The sequence below is a fragment of the Pipistrellus hanaki genome (assembly GCF_964339955.1).
Source record: "Pipistrellus hanaki genome assembly, chromosome: 14".
Taxonomy (NCBI): domain Eukaryota; kingdom Metazoa; phylum Chordata; class Mammalia; order Chiroptera; family Vespertilionidae; genus Pipistrellus; species Pipistrellus hanaki.
The window spans coordinates 46,607,307-46,623,874 of record NC_140516.1 but is presented as its reverse complement, the minus strand read 5'-3'; the positions used below and the strand labels follow the sequence as shown (position 1 = coordinate 46,623,874).

General features: G+C 48.5%; 1 long non-coding RNA gene across 1 annotated transcript; it reads right to left on the bottom strand.

The window, feature by feature from the left end:
• Window positions 1-6,889: 6,889 nt before the first annotated feature.
• LOC311632633 lies at window positions 6,890-16,407 on the bottom strand. The gene is made up of 3 exons (XR_014796819.1): window positions 16,354-16,407; window positions 14,554-14,621; window positions 6,890-7,006 (listed from the first exon to the last, which is right to left on the bottom strand). It is a non-coding gene; the product is annotated as an uncharacterized lncRNA (long non-coding RNA).
• Between the last annotated feature and the right edge of the window lie 161 nt (window positions 16,408-16,568).

Below are 16,568 nucleotides of genomic sequence, written 5' to 3'. Positions count from 1 at the left end.
CCAGAGACCGGTCCTGTAACTTAGGCCTTCAGTCCTTGTCTTCCCACACACTCAGCCCCGAGGAGAGTGTGTGGCCTTGGACGGCAGCTCTAACGATCTAGCATTTCATGAGCATGATTCTACTGCTGCCCAGATCCCTAAACAAAAGCTATCCAAAGCTTTCCGATCGTGAAAATTGCATTCTCAGGTCTCCTTGAGCTGGACATTTGGAAGAAAGGGCGGGATTTTTGCAGGTGCCTCAAGGGCACTTGTTGGAGAGAATGAGCCCACTGCGTTGTGGTGGCATCATCCTTACGTCAGGCAGATCCACGTCTCAGCCTCCCCACTATAAGGAGGGGCTGTCAGCATCTTCAACTTCTTAATATGAGAAATCGTTCTTTGTGGTTATTCAACATAGTTTTTTTGTTCTTTTTTAAAAATGTATTTTTATTGATTTCAGAGAAGAAGGGAGAGGGAGAGAGAGATAGAAACATTAATGATGAGAGAGAATCATTGATCGGCTACCTCCTGCACTCCCCACACTGGGGATCGAGTCTGCAATCCGGCATGTGCCCCGACCTGGAATTGAACTGTGACCTGCTGGTTCATAGGTTGACACTCAACCACCGAGCCACACCAGCCAGCCACTGAACATAATTTCTAACACTCCAAAATCATGGAGGCTAGTTCAAACTAAATTTGAGGGATTTACTCAATGCGACTTGCTTTTCATTTAGAAAAATATTTTTATTGATTTCAGAGAGAAAGGGAGAGGGAGAGACAGAAACATTAATGATGAGAAAGAATCATTGATTGGCTGCCTCCTGTATGTCCCCCACTAGGGATCAAGCCTGCAACCCAGGCATGTTGACCCTTCAGTCTGCAGGGCAATGCTCTTTCTGCTGAGCCAAACCAGCTAGGACTTACTTTCCATTTTTTAACAGGTAGGGTTCTTAGTCTAAGCTGGACCAGTGGTCTTTCTATTTCTGAGAGTTCAGGAGGAGATTGATTAAGCAGCCCTGTACGCAGAGAGGAAATGCCTTCCTGGAGAAAGCTGTTTTAATGTCATGTCACCATCCTGCGAGGCAGAAAGCCAGCGGGTTCTGCTTTAGGATTTAGAATGTTATTGAATCCAGTGTGATTCTCCTACAATAGCCACACTTTCCCTCTGTCATTGATCGCCATCCAATCACTTGTTCCAATCTGTGTGTTCATTGAGGTCCTTGGTTTGAGAAGGGAGTTCTCCTCTTGAATTCATGCAGATGCTGATTGGAGATGGGACCAGGGCTAAGATGACAGCTAGGTGTGCAGCCTGAAAAGGATCCATGTAGAGCAGCGGTGGGCAAACTCATTAGTCAACAGAGCCAGATATCAGCAGTACCACGACTGAAATTTCTTTTGAGAGCCACATTATTTTTAAACTTAAACTTCTTCTAGCACCAATTCTTTAAAACAGACTCGCCCAGGCCATGGTATTTTGTGGAAGAGCCACACTCAATTGGCCAAAGAGCTGCATGCGGCTCGCAAGACGCAGTTTGCTGACCACTGGTGTAGAGACATAAAAAAGACGTTGGAGTCTGGAAGGACACCTTCTTGGCGTTACAAAGCTGGGTTTGGAGGTGGCAACCGAGAGTGTGGACCGCTTTCCTTGGCCCTGTGCCCTCAGCCACTGTGAGCGGACAGCCCCCTGTGTGCCCCAGATCTGTTCAGAGTCTTCATCTCCTCTGTGAGCACATCCTCCTCCCAGGGAGCCACCAGCCTTGGGCGTTAGCTGAGATGTTGACGAAGCAGCCCACAAAGGGAGCCCGGAGGAGCTGTTCCTTGGCTCTGGGAAGGAGAGGAAACCCAGCTTTCAAATGAAGGGCACATTAAATTCTGGGGCTGCCAAACTAAGTCAGTGCAGTCATTTCCTTCTTTAAAGAAACCCTACACGCGCCCCCCTGTCCCCCACAAGTCGGGAGCGGTGTGTTAAGTTCCTCTTGCTTCCTATAAAGGGCTATTGGCAACGCAGCCACCTATGAATCAAAGGAAGCCGAAAGCCAGCCTGCCCACGGTCAGGGCGGCAGAGGCGTGGAGCCAAGGCCGGGAGGAGCCGCACCCTCATTTCTGAGCTCTGCCTCATCTCTTTGTCCGAGTGTCTGGGCAGGACGTTGAAAGGTGCCCTGGAAGCGGAGAGCAATTGGGACCAGCTCTCCTGGGGCGCCTCCAGCCACTGAGTCCTGCCCACACCTGCATCCGGCAGCCCTCTCTCTTCCCAGGTCCTCACACCAGATTCCCCGGGGCTTGGACCACTGCCCTGCCCCGATTTCACCTCCATCAGTGCCCCTGCCCACCCTGTCTCAGCCTGTGGCCCGGGGCCCCTCAAGAGGGGTTGGCCAGCTACGTCCTGCCCAGGCAGCCTCGCTCTTCTCAACAATTTTCTCTCCAGAAAGGAAATGTGCACTCATTTCTCTCTCTCCTGTTTCTAAGGGTTTCTGGTTTGATATTGGAGAATTCTTCTCAAGAAGCCACTACCATTAGGTGGAGGGTAACATTGCTTGTGCAGCTAGGCCCATTGCTGGGGCTGTGATAGCCAAGTCCGGCGTATCAGGAAATGTGCCAACTCGCCAGGTTGGGTGACAGTGTGGTTTTCCTTTGAAGGGCTCTGTTGCAATGCTTCCTCCTGCAGGGCTGTTTATTTATTTTTAAAAAACCATATTTCTGTTGATTTTTTTTATAGAGAAGACGAGAGAAGGATAGAGAGTTAGAAACATCGATGAGAGAGAAACATCAATCAGCTGCCTTTTGCACAACCCCTACTGGGGATGTGCCCGCAACCAAGATACATGCCCTTGACCGGAATCAAACGTGGGACCTTTCAGTCCTCAGACCGATGCTCTAGCCACTGAGCCAAACCGGTTTCGGCAGGGCTGTTTAGAAGACAGACCATACCCTGCACCCGGGTCCCCACGCCTCATGTTACGGTGCTTGGGATCAGCAGACACAAACTCGCCTTTACTTCTGGGTCCCTAGGGGAGAGGGAAGGGCCGCATTACCGACAGCCCGGCACATGCAACACTCACTGCCCGCCAAGCCCCCAGGCCCAGTCTGGGTGGGACACGGACTCCTCCACTTGCACTGAAGGTCACGGAGGTGAGGCCTGCCTGTATGGGCACCGTTGGAATGCTCATAAGGATCTAATGATCATTCCAGAAAACTACTACGGTGATGATGATGATGATGATAATGATGATGATGATGATGATGAAGGCATGCGGAATGTGTTTAATGACCCCAGCTGAGAGCACTTAAATGGATGAACAGGAACTCACATTCGCAGGCACAGTCGGGTCTCCCTCTTGGAGCTGGTCTGGGTGTGGCGTCCTCAGCCGGGGCGGTCCTTAGCCAGAGCTGGGCTGGGGAACCAGAATGTGACCTCCCAGCTGTGGCTGCGCATGGGTTCTGTCATTGTCACTCCCAGCAGTTACTATTTTGGCCAGGTAGTGCCTGATCGCTGCCGCCTGCTGGGAAAGTCAGCCGTCCTCCCGCCCCCTCCCTGCTCAGCGCTGACAAATGCTTCCCCAGCGCTCTCGGCAGGGGGAGTGCTCCGCCCAGAATAGCACCTGGCTCCCGGGCCACCAGGGCTTCAGGGCCCAGGCTGCCCGTTCCCGGGGCTTTGGGACGTTCCCCCAGAGGTCAGGCCCAGCGGGGACTGTCCCTCCCGGGGCAGGAGGCAAAGGGGAAATGGGCCATAATGCAAAACAGTGCTCACGCCCAAGTTTCGGTTCCGTTTCAGGATGCAAAGCAGAAAACACTGCTCCAACCACTCAGAGCGCCCTCCGGAGGGAGTCCAGTCCGGGAGGCATTCTGAGTGAGCAGCCCCTTCTGGCTTGGGCAGAGGTCAGCCCATGGGAGGGTGGGGGGTGAGGGAGGGCAGTGCACCCTATTACCCCCTAAAGGAAACAAGTCTGTTTTCATCAGAATCAGGTCTCCCGGAAAAGTCTAATTTTTCTCACCATCTTTATCATTCCCTGTGTGCTGCTCACCTAAGAAACGTGAATATTGGGACAATAAGGACGGCGAAGAAGGGACGTGCTAGCTTTTTACCGGTGGGGCTGGGGGACCCTGGCTTGCTCTCCAGTGCTGCCGAGGATCGAGGGAATATTTTGCTGTAAATCCTAGGTGAACCCAAAGCCCCCTGAAACGAGAGGAACATTCTAGTTTGTGTCTGTGTGTGTATAATCTCTCGGGCAATTAAACTGTGATGAAGTGGTGAGTGGATCAGAGACCCGGGACAATGAATGGTAATGAGGCCGGGGTCTCCCAGCTAAGCACTTTGTTTTACTTGATAAAGGACTTTGGGGCCTGTGAACTACAGTTCTCTGCCCCTTTGAGCCTGTATTGGTTTGCTAGGGCTGCCATAGAAAAATTCCACAGACCGGATGGCTTAAGTGACAGGAATGTATTGTCTCTGGAGGCTAAAGGTCAAAGGTCAAGGTGTTGGTGGTAGTTCCCCCCTCTCTGCCCCCTCGAGGCCTCTCTCCTTGGCTTGCAGATGGCCACCTTCTTGCCGTGTCCTCACATGATCACCCCTGTGTGTGCATCTGACTGATCTCTCTCTCTCTCTCTCTCATATATATATATATATATATATATATCTTCTTCTTAAAAGAACACCTATCATATTAGATTAGGATCACTCTAATGCCCTCTCTTCAAATACAGTCACATTCTGAGGTCTTGGGTATTAGAGCTTCAACATTAGGGGACATAACTCACCCCATAACACTTCTTGGTAAAACTAGAATAAAACTTGCTCTCCTTTCTGGCTTTTAATCTCAGATGAGATGCAGGGGTCTTCAAACTACGGCCCTCGGGCCACATGCAGCCCCCAGGGGAGTCTGATCCTGCCCGCCAGGTTTTTTGGACAGTGAGCGCAGCCAAGGTGTTACAGTAGGGATTAGTAGTTCATATAGTCCGGCCCTCCAGCTCTCTAAGGGACCGTGATCTGGCCCCCACTTTAAAAAGTTTGAGGACCCCTGGATAAAAGTAAGAAAGGGACTTTGGAGAGGGTCAAATGCTTACAAAGGCAAGTTGCCATCCTGCAGGGTGGGAGGGCAGCTTAGGACAATGTGCCTCTGGGCCTGTGTGAAGGTCACAGTTCTGTTATACACTCAACGGGTGGAGAGGAGGTTCCCCATGAAAAGGTGAATTTGCAAAGGTGCTCCTGGCTATCATGCCTTCTTAAGAGTTTGAGCCCAGAGTGATGTTGCAAATCATCAGTCCATTTCTTTACCTACCACCACTGACTCCACACCCACCTGGCTCAATGCCGGGCTGGGGTGACCCATGGCCTGCAGAAGATGCGAAATGGCAAGCTGGCCGGATGAATTCAGTGGGAAACTTCACTAGGCAGAAGAAGACTCTGACTTTTGTCTCGCTAGTGACTGTGGACTTCTCACTTCTCACAGCTTACAGGGAGCTTCGCCAAAAATGTCTCTTGCCTTCAACAACTTCCCCCTGCTTCTTCCTTCCTCGGTCACAGAAGGCTGCTAGGGACTGCAGGTTTCAGATGAACGTGGAGGTCATTCTGGGTTTGGAATTGGGGTCACTCTGGCTGGGGGGAAATTTTCAGGTTTTTTCATTCTTAGAGACTGAATATCTGATAGGACAGCGATTTTCAACCTTTTTCATCTCATGGCACAAATAAACTAATTACTAAAATTCTGCCAAAATATTGTTGTTGTTGTTGTTGTTATTATTATTATTATTATTTTGCCCAGTTGGCATGGCTCAGTGGATGGATGTCATTCCGTGCACTAGGAGGTCACAGTTTGAATCCCTGGTCAGGATGCATGCCTGGGTTGTGGGCTTGATCTCCAGTAGGGGGAGTGCAGGAGGCAGCTGGCCGATGTTTCTCTCTTATGGATATTTCTCTCTCTCCCCTCCCTCCCTTTCCCTTTTTCTCTCTCTAAAGAAGAAAGAAAGAAAGAAAGAAAGAAAGAAAGAAAGAAAGAAAGAAAGAAAGAAAGGAAGGAAGGAAGGAAGGAAGGAAGGAAGGAAGGAAGAAAGAAAGAAAGAAAGAAAGAAAGAAAGAAAGAAAGAAAGAAAGAAAGAAAGGAAAAATCCTGTGATAGAGTGAGGCAAATCTGGGTTCTCTGAAAGAACCCATTACACACACACACACACACACACACACACACTAGAAAAGTGTGTACCTGTCCTGCATAAAGAAACTGTGCAGGAAAACCACAGGCTCTCCATGCGGTGCTGGAGAGGACCCTTAGCTCATAAAGAGTAAAGTGATACCATCATGGACCTTTGATCTCTCTTGAATTCGGAAACTTCAGAGCTGAACGGGGAGTATAATACCCACATCTCCCCTCTCAGCCATGGGAACCCTTTCTTTTTTGGGTTCTATGTCATACAATGGGGTGTGGGCGAGACGGGCAAGATGGATACAACCTCCTTGGGTATCCAAAGCAAAGTGGTGGCATCTTGGTTTCTTCCTGGTGCTGAGTCCTGAGCTGCCGTCTCCTGCACAGCAGTGCCAAGAAGAAGTGAGAAGTCCACAGCCACTGGCGGATGCTGCAATCATTGCAACAGAGATTTGCCTTCCTAAGACAGGAAGGAAACCAAGAAGTGCACCAGGGAAGTCCAGTTTGTCACACGCAGCAAGCACACTCGGATGCGAAGAGGAGACCTCTGGAATTTCACGTTTTACCTGGGACCAAAGGACTGCGTTGTGGCTCAGGAACTCCTCCCTGTTGGACAGCAGTCTTGCTTTAGTTCCAAAACGGGGCTGCAAGTTGGAATGAGGAAGCCAAACACATCCAACAGCCTTAGATCCTTGCTTAAAAACATCAGCCGAAACACAGGACAGAGCGGATCCCCTCCCCTGTTCTTAACACTTCATTCCGGGAGGAAAACCGCAGGCCGAACCCAGCAGAGGCAGTTACATTTAATTCACGAGCCTGTGTGCTTACTGGTGGTTTTTGAGGCTGGGAGGCTCAGCAGTAATGTAAGAGCAAGCTATTTAATATGCATTCTGAAAGGAGGAAACAAAAACACATTTTTGGTCTCTTACTAAGCAGCAGCCCGATTCTGTTACCCCATTCAGTTCCCTGTTTCCAGGCTCTGGGGAACCATTCCCATGTGACATTTATCAATGAACCTTTAAAATAAACGTCGTTAGCGTGTGTCAATCAGGCTTCTTTTTTTTCTTTTTAAATATATATTTATTTTGGAGAGGAAGAGAGAGATAGAAATATCAATGATGAGAGAGAATCGTTGATGGGCTGCCTCCTGCACACCCACACTGGGGATCAAGCCTACAACCCAGGCACATGTGTCAACCAGGAATTGAACTGTGATCTCCTGGTTCATAGGTCGATGCTCATCCATTGAACCATGACGGCTGGGGCTCAATCAGGCTTCTTAATGGCAAATCACAGAGCCCAAGTCCGTTCCCTTAAAGCAGAAAGGAGCTTACAGAGTGTATTAGATGGCTTCCAGAATCCCGGGAGGGCTGCAGAGTGAAGCTAGGAGGCTCTGCAACCAGCAACAGCCCCTGAAATCAGTGCTAGACCTGTGCCCGGCGATGCTCTGCTGCCTTCTCTCCCGCAAAGAGACCATGCTTGCCCTGTCACCGCTCCTCACACTGGACGAACACATGGGCCCTCTATTAGCTGGCGGAAGTGGCCACCCTTCTAGCCAGACTCCTCCAGCCCTCAGCTCGTTTTTTCTTCTCTAAAGATCCCTGTGTGAGTTCCCTTCAACCTCTTTTGGGAAACCCAACTGTGCCCAATGGAAGGGGCTCATGCTCCCCAACACTACCCAGCTGCTGGTGCCCAGGCCAGTCTTCTGTCTGGAGTGGCACCTAGCGCTTCAGCTTGTTGGTCAGTGATGTGTAAGCAGGTGGTCCAGACCCCAAGGTAACTGAGTCCTCTAGGCTGCGTCTCCTTGTTCCCAACTCTGCCGTGGGCATGACTGGCACCTCGGATTCTTTGACTCCTTGACCTGTTAGAGCAAGGTCACTCCTATCTCCAAAAGAGGTATTGGGGGTGTGGGCAAGAGAGATACAACCTTCTTGGGTATCCAAGAGCAAAGTGGTGGCACCTTGAACTATGCCTCAAGGGAACAGGATAGTGTAGACTCATATCAGGAAAGAAAATTCTCCCCCAGTCGGTTGCTCAATGGTTAGAACATCAGCCCACAGACAAAAAGGTCTCGGGTTTGAGGGTTCAAGGGCACGTACCTCCATTGCAGGCTTCAGTGGGGCGCATGAGGGAGGCAGTTGATGTGACTCTCACACAGGTGTTTCTCTCTCTCTCTCTCCTCCTCCCTTTCATTCTCTCTTAAAAAAAAAAAATCAATGGAAGAAAATATCCTCAGGTGAAGGAAGGAAGGAAGGAAAAGAAGAAAGTTAGTTCTCACAATTATTGCTAGGCTCTTTTCCTTCAGGGACAGTGAACCTTGTGTTTATGCAGTGGTCACCTTGGAGTCCCACGATTAGTGAAGGGCCCATACTACCCTCTCTTGGCTGTTCCCATTGACACCCTGGACAGGGCCCCTGGCTGACCATTATGGAAAGGACTCTTCCACCCTTCCGTTCTTCTCCACCACCCTCTTGGGGGTGGGTGGGCGGTACAGGGCCTGGCGCCACTTCTTCCCGGGATCTGTGTAATGTGTCACCCTCCATGTGGCAGTGATGCAAGGCCGTGTTTTGAACATCTAAGGTGATGGAGTAACCCGCTTGAGGATGAACTATGCCCCTTTTTTGCTCGGCTGTGAGCTCATCAGGAAAAAATGGGAGACATTTTTTTCTCTTCTTCTGCCAAGGGAGGAGCCAAGGCTGGCCAGATGGAAGGAGGCTCAACCTTTCAGTCCCTGGGATGAAGCTCTAACCACTGAGCAACGAGCTAGGGGCCCTTATCCAATTTGCCCCATTGTGAACATGTTATATCTCCATGGTCCATTTCTGAGTTTTCTAAACTGAGAGACCTTCACGAGTACGTTATATTAACTAAACTCCAAACTTTACGTGGATGTCACCAGTCTTTCCATTCGTGTCCTCTTTCTGTTTCAGGATTTCCCCCAGGGAGATCCTGCATTTAACCATCATGTCTCCCCAGGACCCTCTATGCTGTGACAGGTTCTAAGTCTTCCCTAGTTTTTCATGACCTTGACATTCTTAAAGAGTACTGCCCAACCCTAACCGGTTTGGCTCAGTGGATAGAGTGTCGGCCTGCAGACTGAAAGGTCCCAGGTTCGATTCCGGTCAAAGGCATGTACCTTGGTTGCGGGCACATCCCCAGTAGGGGGTGTGCATGAGGCAGCTGATCGATGTTTCTCTCTCATTGATGTTTCTGACTTTCTATCCCTCTCCCTTCCTCTCTGTAAAAAAAATCAATAAAACATATTAAAAAAAAAAAAAAAAAAGGAGTACTGGCCAGCTCTCCTGTAGAATGCCTCCCAAACTGGGTTGGTCAGATATTTTTCTGTCAGAATCAGGCTGGGGATATGGGATTCTGAGGAGAAAAAGACAGGGTTTTACCACATCACATCAGAGAGCCTGTGATAGCCACGTGACATCGTGGCTCCTGTCAGCTGTCCTCACTTGGAGAAGGTGGTGCCCGCCCCGTCTCACCTCTGCGAAGGTCCTATTTCCATGTCCCTCCTCGGTTCTTTATAAGCCACCCGGCACTTTTTAAAATTTGCAATAGCAACATGAAGAAGGGTAATGCTACTTTGCAACCGAGTGGCATAGAACACTTCTTGCTTATTATATTTACATTTGCGCAATGGTTTTCTTGAGGCCCTCAACCGAAAGTAGCAGCTCTGATGGTAGGAATTTCGGGCTCTGTGACAGTTGGGTGTGGGCGTGTGGGCTTGGGTGAGAAATGTAAGCAGCGTTCTCAGTCTTACCGCTTGGGCAGAGCCTGGCTCCTCTGCCTAAATATAGGGCCAGAGCACGGGGCAGGTAGCCTGTGCACGAAATCTGGGTACAGATTTGAAAACTTCACACGCCTACACACGTACGAGGGACCATCCTACCTCTGCTTTTGTACTGCAGCGTGCGAGTGCCATTGAGAAGGGGTGGTAACTGTTTACCCAGGACAAATTAAGCCTCTTTGGCTGAGGGTGTAATTTAATTAAGGAGGAAGTTGGCTTGCCTTCTGTTTCAAGTCCAAAGCGTCCCCAGTGAGACAGCCATCCCCTTTCAAGAGCAAGACCTTCCCTGCACCTTTGAAATTGGAAGCTGCGTGAGGACAGGTCTCAAGACAAGCAGGGAGCCCCCAGCTCAGGGTTCCTGTTCACCGTCTAGTAGGATGCTGCCTCCGTCATGCTGTGACACCTGTTCCAGCTCCAGGGGTTCCCGCAGGGATCTCTCATCCTCCCAAGCACTTCTGATGGCCGAGAGAGTTGTGGATGTTCAGGATGAACGCTTTAGACAGAGAAAGTCCTCCTGTGGTTGGGCCGAGCAGAAAGGCTATGAATCATTCGGAATATCTAAAATGACAGTCCAAGTAGCTATTGGCACACTGCAGACATTGTTTATGGGGCTTCTGATGCGTGGAGAAGCAAGGAATTTAGCAGCAGATTTAGAGCCATAAAGCATGGCAATGTTTATTCACACGTTGTGCTGTTGAAATTAAAATTTAGTTTCTTGAGGTTCTGACTTGGGTCCTTAACAGCAATCATCTCATAATAGCCCTTCCCTGTGGGCTGTGTGGACGCATTCCTGAAGGTCAGAGAGGAGCAGAGGGGACGGAAGTGTTTTGAAAGAACCAGGAGAGTAGGAAGGGGTGGGAGTGTTCTGAGTTCAGGAGGCCCAGCTAAGCACCCTGAGGCCCCCTCAAGATCAAGGCTGACACTCACCTCCCACATCCGCCTCCACCTGGCTCTGTTTGAGCCTTTTCTTTTATTCTACCCCTTTTGCTAGGAGGAGGACTGCTGGGCAGAGGGTGAGGGTAAAATTCTGCCTCTGCTCCTGAGACTCTTCTGGTTTTGAGGGGGTGGAAGCAGGGGCAGGGTGACATGGGACAGACAGATGAAGAACCGAGCGATTGAACCAGTGGTCAGAGTTACCTGGCTGATGAGGTGGGTGAGGAGGGAAGGGGATTCTAGGCAAAAACAAAGGGGGCTAATGAGCCCAGAGTCAGGGTGAGAAAATTGTAGGTAGCTAACCTAACCAACCTTCATGGAAATCATATTTGCTTCTCTTGGAGAAAAATGACATGATGACAAAATGATGAAAGTTCCTTTGGTAAAATAAGCATGCAACAGAGCTCAGAAGGTGTTGGGAAAGGATGATGCGGAGAGGAAAGGGCCTTAAATATTTAAGAAGGTCGGAAAGCTACTTTAAAACATGATGCTCTGTGCCGAAGCCGGTTTGGCTCAGTGGATAGAGCGTCGGCCTGCGGACTGAAAGGCTCCAGGTTTGATTCCGGTCAAGGGCATGTACCTTGGTTGCGGGCACATCCTCAGTAGGGGGTGTGCAAGAGGCAGCTGATTGATGTTTCTCTCTCATTGATGTTTCTAGCTTTCTATCCCTCTCTCTTCCTCTCTAAAAATTCAATAAAATATATTTAAAACAAACAAGCAAACAAACAAAACATGATGCTCTGGGCATAAAAATTGTTAAATGGACAGACAGAACCAAATCAGTAACTTAAGAGACTGCAAACCAGTTAACACTTAATAGATCCCAAAGGAACAATGAGGGAAGATCTGGATTATTCAAAAAGTGATGGAAACATCGGTTATTTGTAAATGGTTGAAGATAGAATCTTATCTGATGTAGTAAAGCATGTGACTTCCCTAGCTGGTTTTGCTCAGTGGTTAGAGCATTGGCCTTCGGACTGAGGGGTTGCAGGTTTGATCCCTGGCCCTGCTTAGGGTATCACATTGATATTTCACATTGATATTTCTCTCTCTCTCTCTCTCTCTCTCTCTCTCTCTCTCTCTCTCTCTCTCTTTCTCTCTCTCTCTCTCCCACTCTCAGTGAGGGTTAACAAAAAACAACACACACACACACACACACACACACACAGAAACATATTACATGCGGATTAGCATAGAAGTCAAACACAAAGCCCCCTGAAAACAAAGGAAAACATCAGAATTGAGCACTTTCTAAGTACCAATAGAATAAATTATTAGGAAAAAGAATGAGCTTTTTCAACAAAATAAAAGAAATGATTATATGTCTAAAGAAACAATAAACAATAAAGAGGCAGGTGACAAACTGGCGAAAATATTTTAACACTATGATAAAGAGTGAATAACCTTACTTTACAAGCAAACTTTATATAACACTGAGAAAAAAGTTCCCTGATTAAATAGACAAAGGGTTGAACCAGAGTGCAGACACCCAATAAATGTGAAAGCATATTCAACGTTAGAGATAAAGAGAGAACACACAATAAAATGAGAAGACAGCATAGTTCACCTGTCAGAGAGCAGTTTTGTTTGGTTTTATGTTAAGGGACGTGGGCTGTATGTACCATGAGCCTTGGAAATAAGTTCATTACCTTTGGGCCCAAATTCCATCTCCAGGAATCTGTCCGAAGGGCAGAATTTTGAAAATAACAATCCCATTATTTATAAAGCAAACTCTCCATAAAGGTATGAGAACGGTGACCGAAACCCATAAAATTGTAACCGGTACTCGCCTCTTTCCTGGCATGTACGGTATCAGAGAGAAAGGGTTAGTTCGCAGTCAGATCCTTGGCCACTAACACTGGGACAACAGTCAAGTTACCTGACCTCTCTGGAGCTCAGTTTATTCATCTTTAAAATGGTATTTTCCTGTTTGATGAATTCCCTAAAGTAGGAAATCCCTCAATAAATGGTGCAGTCATGGTTTCCAAGTCCTATTCAGTCTGCTCCAGCCCCTCATCATGCTAATTTGATTTGAATGAATGTCTAGGACAGTGGTTAGCAAACTCATTAGTCAGCAGAGCCAAATATCAACAGTTCAACGATTGAAATTTGAGAGCCACATTTTTCATTAATTAATTAATTTATTTTTAAAATATATTTTAGTGATTTTTTACAGAGAGGAAGGGAGAGGAATAGAGAGCTAGAAACAATGATGAGAGAGAAACATCCGACCAGCTGCCTCCTGCACACCCCTACCGGGGATGTGCCCGCAACCAAGGTACATGCCCTTGACCGGAATCAAACCTGGGACCTTTCAGCCCACAGGACGGACGCTCTATGCACTGAGCCAAACTGGTTTCGGCAAGAGCCAAATTTTTTAAACTTAAACTTCTTCCAACGCCACTTCTTCAAAATAGACTCGCCCTTGCCAAAACGGGTTTGACTCTGTGGATAGAGTGTTGGCCTGCGGACTGAAGGGTCCCGGGTTCGATGATCCTCTCTCATCCATGTTTTTAACACTCACTCTCTCTTCCTCTCTGTAAAATATCAATAAACTATATATTAAAAAAAAAATAGACTCGCCCAGGCTGTGGCATTTTGTGGAAGAGTCACACTCAAGGGGCCAAAGAGCCACAAGTGGCTTGTGAGCTGCCATTTGCCGACCATGAGTCTAGAAATCTGGTAGAGAATAGACACCAAGCAGAGGAGAGAAGGGAGTGATTTGGGGGAGATTCTAAGGATCTTGGCTCTTATCAAACACAAGTAGGTGGGCCCCATGTGGTACAAACCGGTTCCAATGCTTCCCTGAGAGAAGGTAGGACATAGACAGGGCCCGCATCCCTGGGAACGAAGCATTGACAAGCCTAAACCAAAACAGGCAGCGGCCACCCCAGTTTTTAGGACACATCTATCTCGAAGGAAACCACCCAAAAAAATATTGCTTTGCTTGAACCTGGAAAAAAAAAAATTGTCCTGAAGCCAAAACCGGTTTGGCTCAGTGGATAGAGCATCAGCCTATGGACCGAAGGGTCCCGGGTTTGATTCCGGTCAAGGGCATGTACCTTGGTTGTGGGCACATCCCCTGTGGGGAGCGTGCAGGAGGCGGCTGATTGATGGTTCTCTCTCATTGATGTTTCTAGTTCTCTGTCCCTCTCTGTAAAAAATCAATAAAATATATTTAAAAAACAAATTGTCCTGAAGTCCCACGATGCCCGTCTTACTGACACATCATTTAGGTCAGTGTAAATGCCCGCTGGTGCCTCTGTCAGGAGCAAACACGAGACTGGTATGCAGACCTGGTTAACAGGACAACTTCTGGGTGGGATGGTGCCAACCCTGTGCCCAGATTCCCACAGGAAAAGTGGGGACAGCCTGGGTCAGAGCTGGAAACGAAGGGAGACAGATGGCCACCAGCCAGGAACACGGAGGCATCTCTCTGTTTACAGCTCAGACCTGAGCAGATTACAGGGAGAGATACTGCGGACGCAGGCAGACTCCCTGCCCCCAGACACCGCGGCCAGTAAAACTTCAAAGCAGGACCCACTCTATCTGCAAATCCCTAGGGTTTATGTTCTCTTGATCCCTTCTGCCTCAGGCCCTCACATGGCCCCAGCCTGGTCCATAGCAGCTTGGCTGAAAACGCAAACCCTTAGATGCTTTTTACATATAATTCACTTAGACCAGCACGTGGGTGTTTAGTTGTCTTACCTCGGGGGCATTGGCAGCATCTGGAGACATTTTGATTGTCCCAAAGGGAGGAGGGGTGCTCGTGGCATCTATGGGTAAAGAGCAGGGATGCTGTGTCAGACAGGCGTGGCTCAGTGGTTGAGCGTCAACGCATGAACCAGTGACGGTTCGATTCCAGTCAGGGCACATGCCTAGGGTTGCGGGCTTGATCCCCAGTTGGGGGCGTGCAGGAGGCAGCTGATCAATGATTCTCTCTCACCATTGGTGTTTCTATTTCTTCCTCCCTCTTTCTCTCTCACCCTCCACTTCCTTTTCTCTTCCTCTCTCTTCCTTTCTGAAATCAATAAAAATTAAAAAAAAAAAAAAAGATCATGGATGGTGCAGTGCATAGGACTGCCCTCCACAGCCAAAAAACAAGAATAAAAACAACAAAACAACCAACACAAAAAACCCATATAAAACTATCCCGCCCCAAACATCAATAGTGTTGACATTGAGAAACTCTGCCTTAACTGAAGAGGTGAAGGAAGGTCACGGGGCTGGTGCCTTGGTACCGTGCATGGGTTTCTGCCATCTCTATGACTTCTGGTTCTCCTCCCTCCCCTCCCCCCACTACCTCTCAGGATCAAAACAAATTCCTATCCCTGTCGCGTGGTTCACTGTTGAGCAATCGCCTTTAGTAACAGGGATATGTCTTTGGACTCGCATCCAGACCCAGTGCTCTCCCTAAGAGGAATTCTGTAAATGACTTCCCGCATCTATCTCACACACACACACACACACACACACACACACACACACACAGAGAGAGAGAGAAAGGAACCGCTTCCCTGGGGAACGGATGAGGCTTAGACCCTCACCAACAGCCACCGAATCCACGGGTCAGGGCTGGAGAGAGGGTGCCTGTGGGGAGGGTGCTGTGGGGCCAGGAAGGGAGAGGAAAACTGAGATGTTGCCAGCTCTCTGGAATCTTTGGGGAGCAGTTGTTTCTAGTGCCCGCACACGGAGTGGACAGCGGTGCCAGCAGAATGAAGGGCCTGGGGCTGCTTGCTAACCACGTGGTGCTGCCTGTCCCTTCTTATCTCCCCGTCCCTCACCACACTGTCTGCTGGAGCAGCTGGGCCTCTGACTGAGCAAAGTGAAACTGGAGTGAACCTCTCTACTGGTGTGAAAATTCAAACAGGTGGCCCCATCGTTTTGACAGATCATACCTCCACTCCCGACAGCTCATCCGTCTCTCTCTAGAGCCTCGGCTCAGGCAGAATGCATGAGTCACAGAGGATCCACAGCTCGACAGAAGGGAACCCGTCAGAGGAACACAGCAAAAATGTAGAATAAATGATGAAACAAACTCAGTGCAAAAAAAAAAAAAAAAAAGAAAGAAAGAAAAAGGTCCGATTGGTGTTCTTAGTGAGACCCAGGAGGACACTGGGCTGGGGAAATGGTGAAAACAGTCCTGAACAGGCACAGCCCGGGATGAAAGAAGTGATTGCCAAATCGCAAGCCCCGATGGAGGCCCTTGGCTAGCACAGAAATGGGAATTGGTGATCAGATGGAGACATTCTCCCAGAACCCAGAGGGAAAATAAAAAAGAGATTATGGGGCAAGTGGAATATAATAAATATCATCTCAAAAAGGGTTGGGGTATAGAAGAGGGGAAATAGAAGCAAAAAGAGACTGAATTGCTGAAGTTTGGGAGGAATGAGGATCTCTTGTAGAAATGTCTCCTTCTCTCATCGTCCATGGTTCCCTAGCTAAAATTCATTGAAAGCACACTCATGTTTATCTTAGAATAAAGTTATTTATGGGGTCTTGCCTTACCTCCTTCAGCACTTTCTGATGAGGGACCAGTGTCTGATTCTTCTTTGTTCCTCAAGGATGCCAAGGAATTCCGTACGACTTGTTTAATGAAAGAAGGGAGGGATTGTTTTAACAAGAATAAATGCAACATTCTGGTGGGGGGGGGGGAAATCTAACTGCATTTATAGGAAAAAGGGAAGATGTGCTCTGATGATAAAGCTCGATTTTAACAAGCT